General features: G+C 36.8%; 1 long non-coding RNA gene across 1 annotated transcript; it reads left to right on the forward strand.

Moving 5' to 3' along the window:
- The first annotated feature begins 4021 nt into the window (after positions 1-4021).
- On the forward strand, positions 4022-10238 carry LOC148779133 (uncharacterized). Its single transcript, XR_016048586.1, has 3 exons — positions 4022-4077; positions 9565-9831; positions 10117-10238. It is a non-coding gene; the product is annotated as an uncharacterized LOC148779133 (long non-coding RNA).
- Positions 10239-16113: the final 5875 nt, after the last annotated feature.

The following is a 16113-nucleotide window of genomic DNA, read 5'->3' on the forward strand; positions in this document are numbered from 1 at the left end:
CTTCCCCAGATTGAGGGATGGAAGGGTCTTCGGTGAATAGAGGTTGTTTCTCGGACTGTAGGAGTTCGACTTGGGGATTACAGGGAATTTGAGATTCAACAATTGTAGGGCAAGAAGTGTGCCAATGCGAATCACACGGTATTTGTGCGGCTGTTTGCAGTGTTTAGCTTGCTCTGTCTGGCATTTCACAAACTTGTATCATATGGCAAGCTTCCTTAGAGTAGAAACTTTGCCCTCTTGATTCTCTCAGTCTCTGCTCAAAGTCAGGCTCAGGGGCCACTGGGGTTTCTTTGACTTCAACTTCTTGTAGTGTTTTGAAGAAGGTGGCTCTACCTTGGCTTTAGTTGCCAGGGCATCAACAACTGTTAGGAGTCCTGCTGCCTGTGCCTCTCTATCGTTTCCGTTGCATTCTGCTTATATTGCTTCCTTCGAATTCTCAGTCAAGAGCCTCGAAGTCCAGACATATCAAGGTTGTACCTGCAGGGGATGTAGAAGAGGGAGAATGAGAAGCAGGAGAAAAAGAAGGAGTAAGGTTAGAAGGTGGGGAACTTTTAAGGTCGTTCCCCTCCTCAAACCAATTTGGGCAGCTGTTTACGTCATCACCAAGATAGAACGGATGCAAGGGGTCTTTAGGTCTTTCCCTTTCTTAGACCGTTGGGGAATGCTTTTAACGTCGTCATCCTCATTGGATGTATAATGAGTAAGAGATGGCACAGGGACATCTTCTTGACGGGATGAAGAAGGAAGAAGGATCGTGCCAAGGATGAAGTCCAGTAAAGTTGGTAGTGGAGGAAGGTGCTTGAGCACATGCACGTATACAAGCATATGTGCATTCAAAAAGAAAAATAAGAGAAGAAAGATGGGGGAGAGAAGAATTCGATTAAGCAAGAGGATCAGAGCGGTGACTAAGCTTGTGAATAATTGGCTTGATGTGGTAGTAAATTGGGCTCGGTAACTGAGACCGGCTCACATGATTACTACTAGACGTCATTACCAGTACTGACTAGCTAGGCACGATGATTAGTCTGTCATGTCAATAAAGCGGGTCAAGCAATCCTGACACAACAACATTACGGCTAGACAACAAGACTACCGTGAGGGGCTAACAGCAATCCCTCTTAGTTGAATGAAGGAATAACAGAATGAAGGCTATGAGGAAAGAATAAGAAGAGAAGAAGGGAATAGAAGGAAGGAGGGAGAAGGAAGGAGGGAGGGAGAGGAAAGGAAGAAGAGAGTATGAAAGATGAGAGGATAAAAGAGAGAGAAGATGCAGTCGGTGCTAGGCTTCGGCGACTGTTCCAAAAGAAGAGAGAGAAAATGCAGTTGGCACTAGGCTTCACCGACTGTATCAGAAGAAGTGAGAGAAAATGCAGTCGGCACTAGGCTTCACCGACTGTGTCAGAAGAGAGGAGAAGGAGAGAACCACCCGGTGTTAGGCTTGCTCCGATTGTGATGGGGGAGAAGCAAGAGAGAGAGATAGAGCCAGTTTTAGGCTTCACCAACTACAATAGAAGAGAGAAAAATCCAACTGGCACTAGGCTTCACCGACTGTGACAGAAGAGAAGAGAGAAATCCAGTCGGCGTTAGGCTTCACCGATTGACAAAAGAGAAGAGAGAGAAATCCAGTCGGTGCTAGGCTTCGCCGACAGTGGACAAAAGAGAGAGAAAACCAACCGGTGCTAGGCTTTATCGATTGCGACAGAAGAGAAGAGAGAGAAAACGAACCCGCATTAACCTTCGCCTATTATTGACAGAAGAGAAGAGAGAGAAATCCAGCCGGCTCTAGGCTTCACCGACTAATAGAAGAGAAGAGAGAGAGATCCAATCGGTGCCAGGCTTCGCCAACTGATAAAAGAGAAGAGAGAGAAAACCAACTGGTGATAGGCTTTGCCGATTATTGGCAGAAGAGAAATGTGGATGGAGATAGAGATGAGAATGTGACGACAAAAACTTTTTAAATTAGAAAATAATAAAAAAAATAAAAATAAAAATAAAATAATAATGATAATAATAAATAATGATGGTAATAATAGCAAATAAATATGTATGTTAAATAAAATGAAATTGGAAAATAAAATATAAAGTAATGACCATGATGTTAAAAGTATGCCATGGGACTATGCCATGGGACCATGCCTTTTGTGCCATACGATTTTTGCATAAAAAACTTTAAGAGAAACAATAAACTAATATACAAATGAGGTGTACATCATTAGTGTGAAGTGCCATAAAGGAATGATAGGTGGCATAAAAGAATGAAAGCTGGCACAAAAGACATGAAGTGGCTTAGAAATTAAAATAAAATAAAATAAAATAAAATAAAAAAGGACACATGGTTGAACATTTGTCACAAGGAGAAGTGTTCTCCCTCATTATATAAAGGCCTCATCCCCCTCATGAGCTAATCATCAAGCTCATCAAGTTTGATGATTCTCTCTCCATGTAAGTCCTCTCTCTCTCTCTCTACGTAAGTCTTTCCTCTCTCTTCTCAATCATTTTTCTTTCCCTCCTCATGTTTTAATGGTGATCTTATGATATTCTCATAATAACATTACTATTATTACCTCAATATGATTATGTTTTGTCTCTCTCTCTCTTTCATTTTCATTCTCTTTCCAATGACATTAAAATCATTACCTTATAATTATCATTATTTATTAGTTTCTTTAACTCTTTCTCTCTCTTCTCCTCTCATATTCTTAAATGAATTTCGATCTCTCTCCCTCTCTTGCCCTTTCATAATATTAAAAATATGGTTATTCTCTTTAATAATTATTCATATCACCATCGATCATTATTTTATAATATTATATTTATTGTTTTATCATTCTTTCTCTCTCTTCTCCTCTCATATTTTTAAACGAATTTCAAACTCTCGCTCTCTCTTCCCCTTTCATAATATTAAAAATATGGTTATTCTCTTTAATAATTATTGATATCACCATCTATCATTACTTTATAATATTATATTTATTGGTTTCTCATTCTCTCTCTATCTTCTCCACTCATATAAAAACGAATTTTTATACTCACCTCTATCTCTTTCCTTCCCATAGTAATACCATAATATCTTTATTCCACAAATTTATAATAATTTTATTAAAGATAGTATATAAAATGGTGATGATAAAGAAACCATATGTTTTAATTTATTATATAGAGTATTGAAAAAATGAAAGATAATATTACACTCTTATACAAAAATAATAATAATAATTTAAAACCATACCTTGCTCTTATATTTTTGATATATTCATAACTACAATATTCCCACAAAAATGACATTATTTCATAAAAAATAGTATTAATAGAATTTTGATTCTATTACCTTTATGAACATGGTTTATATATATACTCCTTCTTTTTATATAAACTCATTAATCTATTTTTCCATACATGCACCTGAAAGCCAGTATTCCCAATTTTACTCTGGCAATAGTAACACATCTCGTGACATATAAAGGTAAGTGACATTATCCTCCGAAAAAATAGTTTGTTTTTAAAATAGTGATATTTGAGTCCATCATCCTTATTTTATAAGTTTTATGCGTAAGCGACCTCAATGCCTTGAAAAATAATCTTTTTAGTAAAATTATAAGATTTCCTTCTACTGTTTATTTAGATTCTGTAAATTGCATGTGCAAATGACTTCCTCATTATTTGAAAAACTAATATTTCTATACTTTATTGTAGCATTGTCTGTGAAATGATGATTTGCAAATTGGAATTTCCATAAATTGTGATAATTATGTATTTAATTTTGGATTCCCATAAGGGTTCTTCTATTTATACTAAACGGTTGTCATGTTAGATTTCAAGAATGTCCTTTAGAACAGCCACCTTTAATAAATTATTGCTAAAATATTTGACTGGCTACTTACAGATATTTCAATAAAAGTGATTGTTTAACTTGCTTCAAGCGAATTCCTATTAATGATTTCAATGATACTTTGTATATATGATGTTGATGCTTTCTGAGGTTAAAAGAAATTCAGAGATAATTTAAGTATATTTTGACCCATCCAGGACGCTGGTGGGTCCAGATAGACACTCAGGCCTCAAACTCGGTGATCCAAGGTGCTCTTACTATCTTCTAAAAGTTAGCTCATATTCTGATTGATCTTGGATCTACTCATTCATTTGCATCATCACATTTTTCTTGCCACTTGAAGGTAGAATCAGAACAATTGGAATACATTTTAGCGGTTGCCATACCTACAGGGGATTCAATTGATATCAATTTAATATGCAAATCTTGTGTAATAATGATAGAAGAAAATGAACCGTTGGTGGATTTAATACTCTTAGAAATGTAAGATTTTGGTGTAATTTTAGGCATGGATTGGCTCTCAGCTTACCATGCAAGTGTTGATTGTTACAAGAAAAGGGGTACATTTTGTATACCAAATCAACCAGTATTTTACCTAGAGGGTATTAAAGAAGCCTCCCCATCATATTTAGTGTCCTCCATTCAGGCTAATAGCCTTCTTCAAAAAGGGTGTCATGGCTTTCTTGCCAATGTTATGGAAGATAAAAAGGAAATGATAAACTTGAATGCCATTCCGATTGTTTGGGAATTTCCTGACGTATTTCTTGAGGAATTTCAAGATTACCCCCTGACAGGGAAATCGAATTCTCCATTGAGTTACTTCCCGGAACAACCCCAATTTTTAAAGCCCCTTACTTAATGGCACATGTGGAAATTAAGAAACTTAAACAACAATTAGAAGAATTATTAGATAAAGGTTTTATTAGACCCAGTGTGTGACCTTGGGGTCCTCTAGTATTGTTTGTTAAAAAGAAAGATGGATCCATGAGGTTGTGTATTGATTATAAACAGCTAAACCAGATGATAGTGAAAAATAAGTATCCACTACCTAGAAATGATGGTTTATTTGAACGTTACAAGGATCACAAGTATTTTCAAAAAACTGATCTCAGATCTGGATACCATCAGCGTAAGATTAGAAGTAATGATGTTCCCAAGGCAGCTTTTAAGACAAGATATGGACATTATGAATTCTTAGTTATACCTTTTGGATTAACTAATTGATGGCTGCATTTATGGATTTGATGCATCGAGGCTTTTAGCCCTTCCTGGCTAAGTTTATTGTGGTATTCATCAATGATATTCTAATCTATTCCAAGGATCTGGAGGAACATGAGCAACATGTAAGATTAGTATTGCAATTATTAAGAGAAAAGAAGTTGTATGCCAAACTAAGTAAATGTGAATTTTGGCTAGAGCAAGTAATATTTTTAGGACATGTAATATCAAAGGAAGGTTTATTAGTTGATCTTTCAAAGATTGAAACCATTGTTAATTGGAAACAACCAAGAAATATGACTAAAGTTCGAAGTTTTTTGGGATTGGCAGGATATTACAGAAGATTTGTAGAAGGCTTCTCTCGAATTGCAACCCCATTAAATCGATTAACGTAGAAAAATGTCAAATTTGAATGGATAAAAGAATGTGAGGAGAGTTTTCAAGAACTAAAAGCTCGATTGACTTCAGCACCTACCCTAACTATTCCTGAGGGGAGTGGAGGATTTGTGATTTATAGTGACATTCCACATAAAGACTTGGGTTGTGTATTAATGCAATATGAAAAGGAAGTGACATATGCATCCAGACAGTTCAAAGAATATGAGAAGAAGTATCCAATTCATGACTTGGAATTGGCTACAATAGTATTTGCATTAAAAATTTAGAGGCGTTATCTGTACGGTGAGAAATTTGAAATATATATAGATCATAAGAATCTGAAATATCTCTTTTCCCAGAAAGATTTAAATATGTGACAAGTAAGATGAATGGATATCCTAAAAGATTATGATTGTACGATTCATTATCATTCATGAAAGGCTAATGTTGTGGCAGATGCTCAGAGTAGGAAGTCTGCAAGAGTGCTAGCTCATCTAATGATTTAAGAGATAAATTGTTGGAAGAGATAATGGTTTGGCATCCGACTCTGTTCCTTAATGGTACAGTAGGAATGGTTGCCAACATAAGGGCTGAACCCTAACTAGTTCAACAAATTCAAATAACACAAAAAGGGGACCCTCAATTTACAAAAATTATAGAAGAAGTAAAGCTGGGAAAGAAAGGTGAATTCTCTATAAGAAGTGATGACTTATTATGATTCAGAGGTCGGATCTGTGTTTTAGATGCTGAAAATGTGAAGAAAGCTACATTGGAAGAAGCACATCACTCCCATTATACCATTCATCCCGGGAGTACTAAGATGTACCAAGACTTGAAAAAAACCTTTTGGTGGAATAATATGAAGAAAGAAGTAGCATTATTTGTTTCCAAATGCCTAACATGCCAGCAAATAAAAGCTGAGCATCAGAAGCCTGCTGGATTGTTACAACCCTTACCAATACCAAAATGTAAATGGGAGCACATTTCCATGGACTTTATCTCCGGTTTGCTAAAGTCAAATTCAGGACACGATAGCATTTGGTTTATTGTGGACCGGCTAACCAAAACTGGCCACTTTCTACCAGTTTGCACGACCTACACTTTGGATAGGCTATCCCAGTTGTACATCAAGGAAATAGTGCGACTGCATAGAGTTCCGGTCAGTCATGTATCAAACAGGGACACTCGGTTTACTTCTAGATTTTGGGCTAGGCTGCAGTCAGCCATGGGGACAAGGCTCACCTTTAGTACTGCCTTTCATCCCCAAACTGATAGGCAATCAGAGAGGACTATTTAAACCTTAGAAGATATGCTAAGGGTCCCCATCACGGACTTCATAGGAAGTTGGGATGACCATTTACCCTTGATTGAGTTTGCCTATGATAACAACTTCCAATCCAGTATTCAGATGGAACCATATGAAGCCCTATATGGAAAGAAATGTTGGTCACTCATCTGTTGGGACGAGGTTGGTGAAAGAAGGCTTTTGGGACAAGAAATTGGGACGAGTTATGCTGATAACAGATGAAGAGACCTTGAATTTGAGATAGGTGATCAAGTCTTCTTAAAGGTATCGCCAATCAAGGGCATCATGAGATTCGGCAAGAAAGGAAAACTAAGACCACGCTACATTAGACCATTTGAAATACTGCAAAGAATCGAAAGCGTGGCATATAGACTGGCCTTACCACACGAATTAGAAAACATTCATGATGTTTTCCATATATCCTTATTACGAAAATATCAGCCCGAACCATCCCATATCCTGAAATATGAACCTTTATCTGTCAAAGAGGACCTAACCTTCATTGAACGACCAATTCTAATACAAGATAGGAAGGTGCAGATGTTACGCAACAAGAAAATTCCTCTGGTCTGTGTATTCTGGCAATACCATTCAAGGGAGGAGTTCACTTGAGAACGAGAAGACAAAATCAAGGAAAAATACCCTGATCTATTTTAGCAATCAGGTACGAAAATTCAGAGGACTAAATTTCTTTAAGGGGGAAAGAATGTGACGACAAAAAATTTTTAAATTAGAAATAATAATAATAATAATAATAATAATAATAATAATAATAATAATAATAATAATAATAATAATAATAATAATAATAATAATAATAATAAAAATAAAATAATGATGGTCATAATAGCAAATAAATATGTATGATAAATATAATGAAATTTGAAAATAAAATATAAAGTATGGACCATGATGTTAAAAGTATGCCATGGGACCATGCCTTTTATTCCATACGATTTTTGCATCAAAAACTTTAAGAGAAACAATAAAACAAGATACAAATGAGGTGTCCATCATTAGTGTGAAGTGGCATAAAAAGAATGATAGGTGGCATAAAAGAATAGAAGGTAGCACAAAAGACATGAGGTTGTTTAGAAATTAAAATAAAATAAAATAAAAAGGGACACATGGTTGAACATATGTCACAAGGAGAAGTGTTCTCCCTCATTATCTAAAGGCCTCATCCCCCTCATGAGCTAATCATCAAGCTCATCAAGTATGATGTTTCTCTTTCCATGTAAGTCCTCTCTCTCTCTCTACGTAAGTCTTCCTCTCTCTTCTCAATCATTTTTCTTTCCATCCTCATTTTTTGATGATCTTATGATATTCTCATAATAACATTACTATTATTACCTCAATATGAGTATGTTTTATCTCTCTCTCTTTTTCATTTTCATTGTCTTTCAAATGACATTAAAATCATTACCTCATAATTCTCATTGTTTATTAGTTTCTTTAATTCTTTCTCTCTCTTCTCCTCTCATATTCTTAGGTGAATTTCAAACTCTCTCTCTCTCTCTTCCCCTTTCATAATATTAAAAATATGGTTGTTCTCTTTAATAACTATCCATATCACCATCTATCATTACTTTATAATATTATATTTATTGGTTTCTCATTCTTTCTCTCTCTTCTCCTCTCATATTCTTAAACGAATTTCAAACCCTCTCTCTCTCTTGCCCTTTCATAATATTAAAAATATGGTTATTCTCTTTAATAATTATTCATATCACCATCTATTATTACTTTATAATATTATATTTATTGGTTTCTCATTCTTTCTCTATCTTTTCCTCTCATAAAAAAACGAATTTTTATACTCATCTCTCTCTCTTCCCTTCCCATATTAATACTATAATATCCTTATTCCACAAAATTATAATAATTTTATTAAAGATAGTATATAAAGTGGTGATGATAAAGAAACCATATGTTTTAATTTATTATATAGAGTATCGAAAAAATGAAAGATAATATCACAATCTTATACAAAAATAATATTAATAATAATAATAATAATTGAAAACCATACCTTGTCCTTATATTTTTGATATATTCGTAACTACAATATTCCCACAAAAATGACATTATTCCATAAAATAGTATTAATAGAATTTTGATTCTATTACCTTTATGAACATGTTTTATATATATACTCCTTCTTTCTATATAAACTCATTAATCTATTTTTCCATACCTGTACTTGAAAGGCAGTAATCCCAATTTTACTCTAGCAATAGTAACACATCTCGTGACATATAAAGGTAAGTGACACCATCTTCTTGAAAAATAATTTGTTTTTAAAATAGTGATATTTCAGTCCATAATCTTTATTTTATAAGTTTTATGCGTAAGTGACCTCAATGCCTTGAAAAATAATATTTTTAATAAAATTGTGAGATTTCCTTCTAGTGTTTTTGAATATTTAGATATTGTAAAATGCATGTGCAAATGACTTCCTCATTATTCGAAAAGCTGATATTTTTGCACTTGATTGTGGCATTGCCTATGAAATGATTATTTGCAAATTGGAATTTCCATAAATTATGATAATTCTATATTTAATTTTTGATTCCCATAAGGGTTCTTCTATTGATGCTGAACTGTTGTCATGTTGGATTTCAAGAATGTCTTTTAGAACTGCTACCTTTAATAAATTATTGCCAAAATATTTGACTGGCTACTAACAGATATTTCAATGAAAGTGATTGTTTAACTTGCTTTGAGAGAATTCTTATTAAATATTTCAATGATACTTTGCATATATGATGTTGATGCTTTCTGAGGTTAAAAGAAACTAAGAGATAATTTAAGTATATTTGGACCCATCCAGGATGCTGGTAGGGTATTTGGACTCATCCAGTACGTCGATGAGGTATGATTAGAGCTGCGGATATTATTTTGGGCCCATCTAGGACGCTGGTGGGATATTTGGACTCATTCGGGACGCCGGTGAGATATGATCGGACTCGCAGGGATTGTTTGGACCTATCTGGTTATGCCGGTAGGGATTGTTTGGACTCATTCGGTATGCTGATGAGATATGATTGGACCTGTTGGGATTATTTGGACTCATCTAGGACGTTGGTGGGGTATATAGGTGACCTACTTGGGACTCCAGTAGGGTATTTTGTGAAATCTTTTGAATGATGCATTTCTGTTAAAATATTGATATGCATTTTCACCATTTGGATTTTGTTTAATTGTGCATTTTTGAAAGTGAAATTGTTATTTCATAAATATTTACTCGAAGTTCCTCTTTAGGTTATTTTTAATATACATTTTTTAGAAAACATTTATATCTTCTAATTATGATTATTTTTAGGACCATGATGATCACTTATTGAGTAGTCAGGCTCATCAAACTGTTATGAATCCTTTTCAGAGTAATGGCAGTCTCATCATGCAGTAGGAGTAGCTTGGGAGAAATGATTATGAAGATCAAATATTTTTAGTTCTATCATATTTTTGTAACTTTTAGTTCTATCAAAATTGTAAAATCTTCATGTTGACATAAGTTGAAAATGTACTTTGTACAGTTGGAAATTTTTTTATGGATTTTCCTATTAATATTGTTATGAGTAGACTTTGTACAAACTCTTAGAAATGGAAAAAAAACAACAAAAAATCTAGCCTTCATGTTAATACCAGTTGTGAGTCGACTTTGTACAGATTAAAATTATATTATTTGATGCAATACAAATATACAAGAAGGAAATTTAAATTTGTTCTATATATTGATAGTATAGAAATGGCATGTCGCACCTCAAGAGTGTTAGTGAACTTGGGGTATAACAGAGAAGAAGAGAGAGAAAGAGATGGAGACACGAGAAAGAGGGGAAACACTGAGATAGAGACGAGAAGAAGATAGAGAAATAGATAAAGACAAGAGAAAGAGTGGAGAGAACAAGATAGAGACGAGAAGAAGAAAGAGAAAGAGATAGAGATGAGAAGAGGGAGGAGAGAGAAAATATAGAGATGAGAAAAGGGGAGGGGAGGGGAGGAGAGAGAAAGAGATAGAGATAAGAAGAAGAGAGAAAGAGATGGAGACGAGAAGAGGGGTGGAGAGAGAAAGGGATAGAGACAAGAAGAAGAGAAAGAGATAGAGACGAGAAGAGGGGAGGAGAGAGGAGAGAGAAAGAGAGAGATGAGAAGAGGGGCGAAGAGAGAAAGTTACCTGCTCGAAGGGTACCGGCCCTTTACAATTTGGCTTCGCATGATTATATAGAATTTGGCTAAAACATGGGTGTACGCCCAAAACTACCTAAAACTGAAGATAATTACAATTTAATCGAATTAAAATTTTTTTTAAAAATGGGTGCAAAAGGACTGTTTTGCCCCTACCTAACAATGTGTCGAATTCCAGAACAGTCCCTACTGCTGCCCGAGAACATGCATGATTTTTCGTGGCTGACCCGAAGTCATTTTGATGCCCGTTTGATCGAAAGATTATTGTTTTCTTGTAAGGCTCGGTATGGCGATCATTTTGATACCAACTTCGAGCTATGAATCATGTTTTTGAGACATGATCATGAGACTTGAATCTTGGATGAATCTTGAAAAATTCAGATCGATTGTGTGCTCAATCCTTGATGTTTTTTTGTTGCTTCTTCATTGAATCACACTAAGCATCCCATCATGATCGCCTTGCAACGAACGCAACTTGATTTCGTGTCCGGATGAAGATTTTGTCATCTTGAGTTTTTGGCCGAAATCTTGAAAACTGGAGGCTGAAATTTGTAGCAATGTTGACGCCTTCGTATGAAAAATCCAACCGTTCATTTTACGAGAGGTTTGGACAAGAGATAGCCTCAGACCTCACACACATAATGTAATTGGTTTTGTGTTGATGGGGTATGCGAGCATCGTGATCTGGCTGCTCGAACGAGGCGTGCTGCTACTGAATTTTCTGTAACTTCTTTCACGGATTAGTGAGTTTTATTGATTTTTTTCCTCTGCTCGGGCATCGTCATGGGGCGTACTACATATCAAATTGTTCATCTTGATAAAATGAACATGCTCACCAAATTTGGGAGCGATCCAACTTGGAACGAGTGAAATATAAGCCTCATGCCTATGACTGTAAAAACTACCACCTTTAATGGAGTTTTAGTGCAGGATGACCACACGAGAATTGTGTGTGGCCTACCTCTTTCAATATTTTACCCATAAATTTATCTTAGAGTCCCCGATTAAGCTGAAACTCTACCCATAGGGGCGTGCTAGATATAATGGTGGTGGTTCCACAGCTGTTTGACGCACCGAAAGTATGGCTCTAGTTACAGGTTCCATTTTAGGGTGTTAGAGACCAATTTTTCTTAAATTGTTTCTTTGTGTTCACTGCCTTAGACATGTATGATTGCTATGAAACTAGGCAGGTGGTCTTTTGAAGTGCTGGTAAAGATCTTGACAGATTCAGGGGCCATTCTGAGACTGTCGGGAATTTCCACTATTTTGCAGGCTTAATTGACCTGCTTCCTACCAGGGACCAAGGTGCTAGAAAATACGTTCAAACAATTATCCCCCTCCCATTCTTCTCTCATCTTTCAAACTCAATTTTCTTCCTCTCACCTTCATCCTCTCCCTTTTTCATCATCTTCCCTCTGTTTTTATAGGCTTTTATTGCACCCATCCTTAGGCTTTCATGGCTCCTAAGAAGAACAATGTGGTCTCCACAGGCAAGGGGAAGGCTCTCGAGTGAGTTGATGACAAAAGATTGGAGGAGGACTCCCCTATTTTTTCTAGGGTTAGGCACTTCCCTGAAAGTCTGCCCTCTCATATTTCTCGGGGCCTTCGATCGACTGAAGTTCTTCGAGGCATCAATGGCTTTCCTATCATCGGACCCTGATTTCGAAATTGGTTTCTTTCTGCTCTGCAGTGGCCCGAGCTCATGGCCCTCTTGGCTTCAATTTCGATGATAGGAATCTTGAGCATGGCCTCTTTCCATGTGAACTTTCCACTCCTTGAGGCTCTTTGTGAGAGGTTCAACTATTAGACGAACACTTTCTTTCTTCATATAGGGGAGACAACGCCAACTTTGGAGGAAGTTGCTAGGATTTCTGGCCTGAACATGGACAAGATTGAATATCAACCCTCCACTGCCACTGATGACCATTCTATCATGGTTGCGTGACTGTTGGGGGTTGCTTATTCTTCACATAGTCAGTGGGTTAATATGGAGTTGCTGGTCTGAAATCAAGAGCAATCTTGAGCCGCTAAACATATCCGTATTTTTCTTTTTATGCTGTTGGGCTCTATTTTATTTTAGAGTGGTCGTAAGACAGTTCGTAGTTCTCTGATTCCTTTAATCCATGCCTTCTGGGAACAAGCGGGTTATACCATTGTTCTGACCGTGTTGGCAGGCATATACAGGGGTCTTCACGACCAAGTCACACGAGGTGACTGATTTTTTGAGGGCGGTGTCTTGATTTTACAAGTATAATTTTAAACACAATTTTATTTTATTTTGCCCTTGGAACTCAGTTTTTTGTCTGGTTTTGGGTTCTGAAACTCATATTTTTGCACCAACAATTTATTTGGAAAAATCCTATCTCGATCCATGAGGGTCACGGTTGGGCGACATGCCCAGTGTCACCCAAGTCTGGGCGACATGCCTAGTGTCGCTTAATTTGGGCTGGGTGACACTACCAGTGTCGCCCAAACCAATTTGCCCCGGATCATTCCGAGGTTCTGGACTTTTATTGTGTGACCTTTTTGGGATGCTTTTGACTCAAACATGTCACTATTGTCTGCAGTCTTCGATCAACGACAGCTGTATCTGTTGCTCTGGGGCTAGCATATATCAACGACACCACTCGACCTCAGGATGTCAATTATTATCGCGGGATTCTTGATGAGTTGTCATCATTCGATTGGGTAATTAGGGGTCTCGAAAACGTATCCCTATTGCTTAATGCTATGGGGTATTCATGTCTTATTCTGGTGGGGCAACACTTCACAGAGGGCTATTTCCCTCAGAGGGTGCTTCGCTAGTTTTGCCATACTCAGACTTCCACCTCTTCAGGAGAGGCGATCGATCGTCGCCCTATCTTTCCGCTTCGTTGACACTCTTCAACCCTTCTGGTAAAGGCAAGTTTGTCATGGAAGGGAAAGAAGTCCTCTTCTAGTGAGGGATTAGCTAAGCGAGACAAGCCCACAACCACTTCGAACTATGATTCTTTGTGGGAATGTGCTTGCACTCTTCCACTATGCCCCAGATCTTCGAGATTTCGTGGTGAGTCTTTTGTTCCTACTCAAGATCTCCTGCCTCATCGAGAAGATGGTGCCTCTTGTTCAAATAAATGAATCAAATCCAATGAGGACATATGTGACATCAGCTTGGAAGAGGCTGAATTAGAATTGGCTCGATAAGTGGCCTTCGTGGCGGAACTCAAGGAGAAGGATGTTGATTCGAAGTCGAACACTGAATAGTCAAACTATTTTCTTTTCTTTACTTTTTTCCTTGGCATGAATGAGTTGATCCTGTGATCATTCTTATTTTTCAGTACTTTTTTCGTTTTATTGAAGTCCATTGGGACAGTAGAAATTTCAGTTGTAGGACCGACCAAGTTTGATGGCGTGAACGCTTGTAATAAGCCAATTTTTTAATGGATGAATAAAGTCAAAATTTTGCGATAGCCAAAATTTTGTTTTCTGTTATGCTTGATTTCTCTTTTTTTTTTTATTGTCCCTGTTGGGGGTTATTTTAACTTATACGTGTGCAGTTGACTCGTTGAAGTAGAGTAGAACACTTTCTTTGCACACACTTTCCAAACTGAATTGTTACAAACTCATCCCCCTAGTTGTAGGGCATTTGTCTCGAATTTCCACCTATTGGGACATCGTACACACACATGGGGATGAGCTTGACTCATTTTTCCTCAGGGGATCCAGTCAAAAGAAAAACACTCCCAGACTAGTCAATATCATCATTGGCGAGATTCACCCATCTCCAATATGTGGTAGTTGGTTGTTATACTCATACAACCGTGAAGTGCCTGGCTAGTTTCAAGCTCTCATAATAGGCATAGGAAGTTGGCTTCGAGAGCGAGGCCAACATGACTAACAGTTTAGCCTCTTGTAGTGATGGAGGAAGTCCCTTATAACAAGAGAAAGCTTTTGAAAATGGATGATTTTAACAATAAAATTGAAATAATATTTTAAAAAAGGATGGGCCTTACAGTTTTGCAACTTGTGGTCCCTTTGGTGGTGATTTTCTTTGTTATATTTTACCTAGAGATGATGAAAGGATTCCCTTGCGGGATCGTGAGAACTCAGAAATCACGAAGTTAACTTTTTACCTTTGAAGCTTTCATCCTCTGCTTCGCTAATCCATAAAGAGTCCTCTAGATTCTTGTCAGGCTTTCCTCTTGGAGGGTCTCGACGTTTTCCAAGGTTCATCGAAATCACTTCAGGTTTTCATTCATGTCACCCTCCTACATCTTTCTGAGTTGGTTCTATTAGGATCCTTCAAGGTTTAGGAGGATTCTTCATCCTCAAAATCTGCTTGTGCAGTATTATTGAAACTTTCAAGTACTTGTTTGTACTTGAGTGTTTGGCATCGAAACCTCCTACTTGGAGATTTTATTCTCTCTTTAACCCATCATGCCTTTTCAAGTTTTAACCACGTCCATTTTTTTTTTGCTTTATTTTTATTTTATTTTTTTCTTTGTGATTCCTTTTCAGGTTTTCACCACGTTTTTTGGCCTGTTACGGGTAGTATTATCTGAGATACATTGTATTAATGGGGTCATTGAGTTCGTACACCTCTTGATTTTTTATTTCATAGGAATTGCTTACATGCACTCTATTAACCACGAATGGCCCCTCCCAATTAGGTTTGAACTTACCTAAAAGGTGTGGATTTGCAAGAGTACTGGAGATTTTCTTGAGTATCATGTCTCCTTCTCTGAATTGTCGTGGAACAACTTTTCTTTGGTATGCCCTTTCGATTCTACGTTGATAAGCAATGATATTTTGTGTTACTCATAGTCGTTTTTCATCCAAATTAATGGGGGTAGCGATTCGTGCTTCGACCTTTTGTTCCTCATCTGAATTTTTATGAATAAGGATTTGGAGAGATGTTATCTCAACTTCGATAGGTAGCACTTCTTCCATACCATACACCAATGAGTCTTCTCAGTTGTCCGGTAGGCCCATAGATCATCATTTAGCTTTTCGTGCCAATCTTTCCCGCCTTCTATTATTTTGTCTGTGATTCTAAGAAGTCCTTTATTTGTGGCTTTTGCTTGTCCATTTCCTTGAGGGTAGTAAGGTGTGGAAAATTTCTGTGTTATCCCAAACTTTTTGTACACCTTAGTGACCTTTTCATTTTTTAGATTGGATCCATTGTCAGTGATGATTGACTCAGGAACTCCAAATC

This window comes from Amborella trichopoda, chromosome 13 (genome assembly GCF_054954075.1).
Source record: "Amborella trichopoda isolate Santa Cruz 75 chromosome 13, AtrichopodaSantaCruz75HAP2 v2.0, whole genome shotgun sequence".
NCBI classification, from domain to species: domain Eukaryota; kingdom Viridiplantae; phylum Streptophyta; class Magnoliopsida; order Amborellales; family Amborellaceae; genus Amborella; species Amborella trichopoda.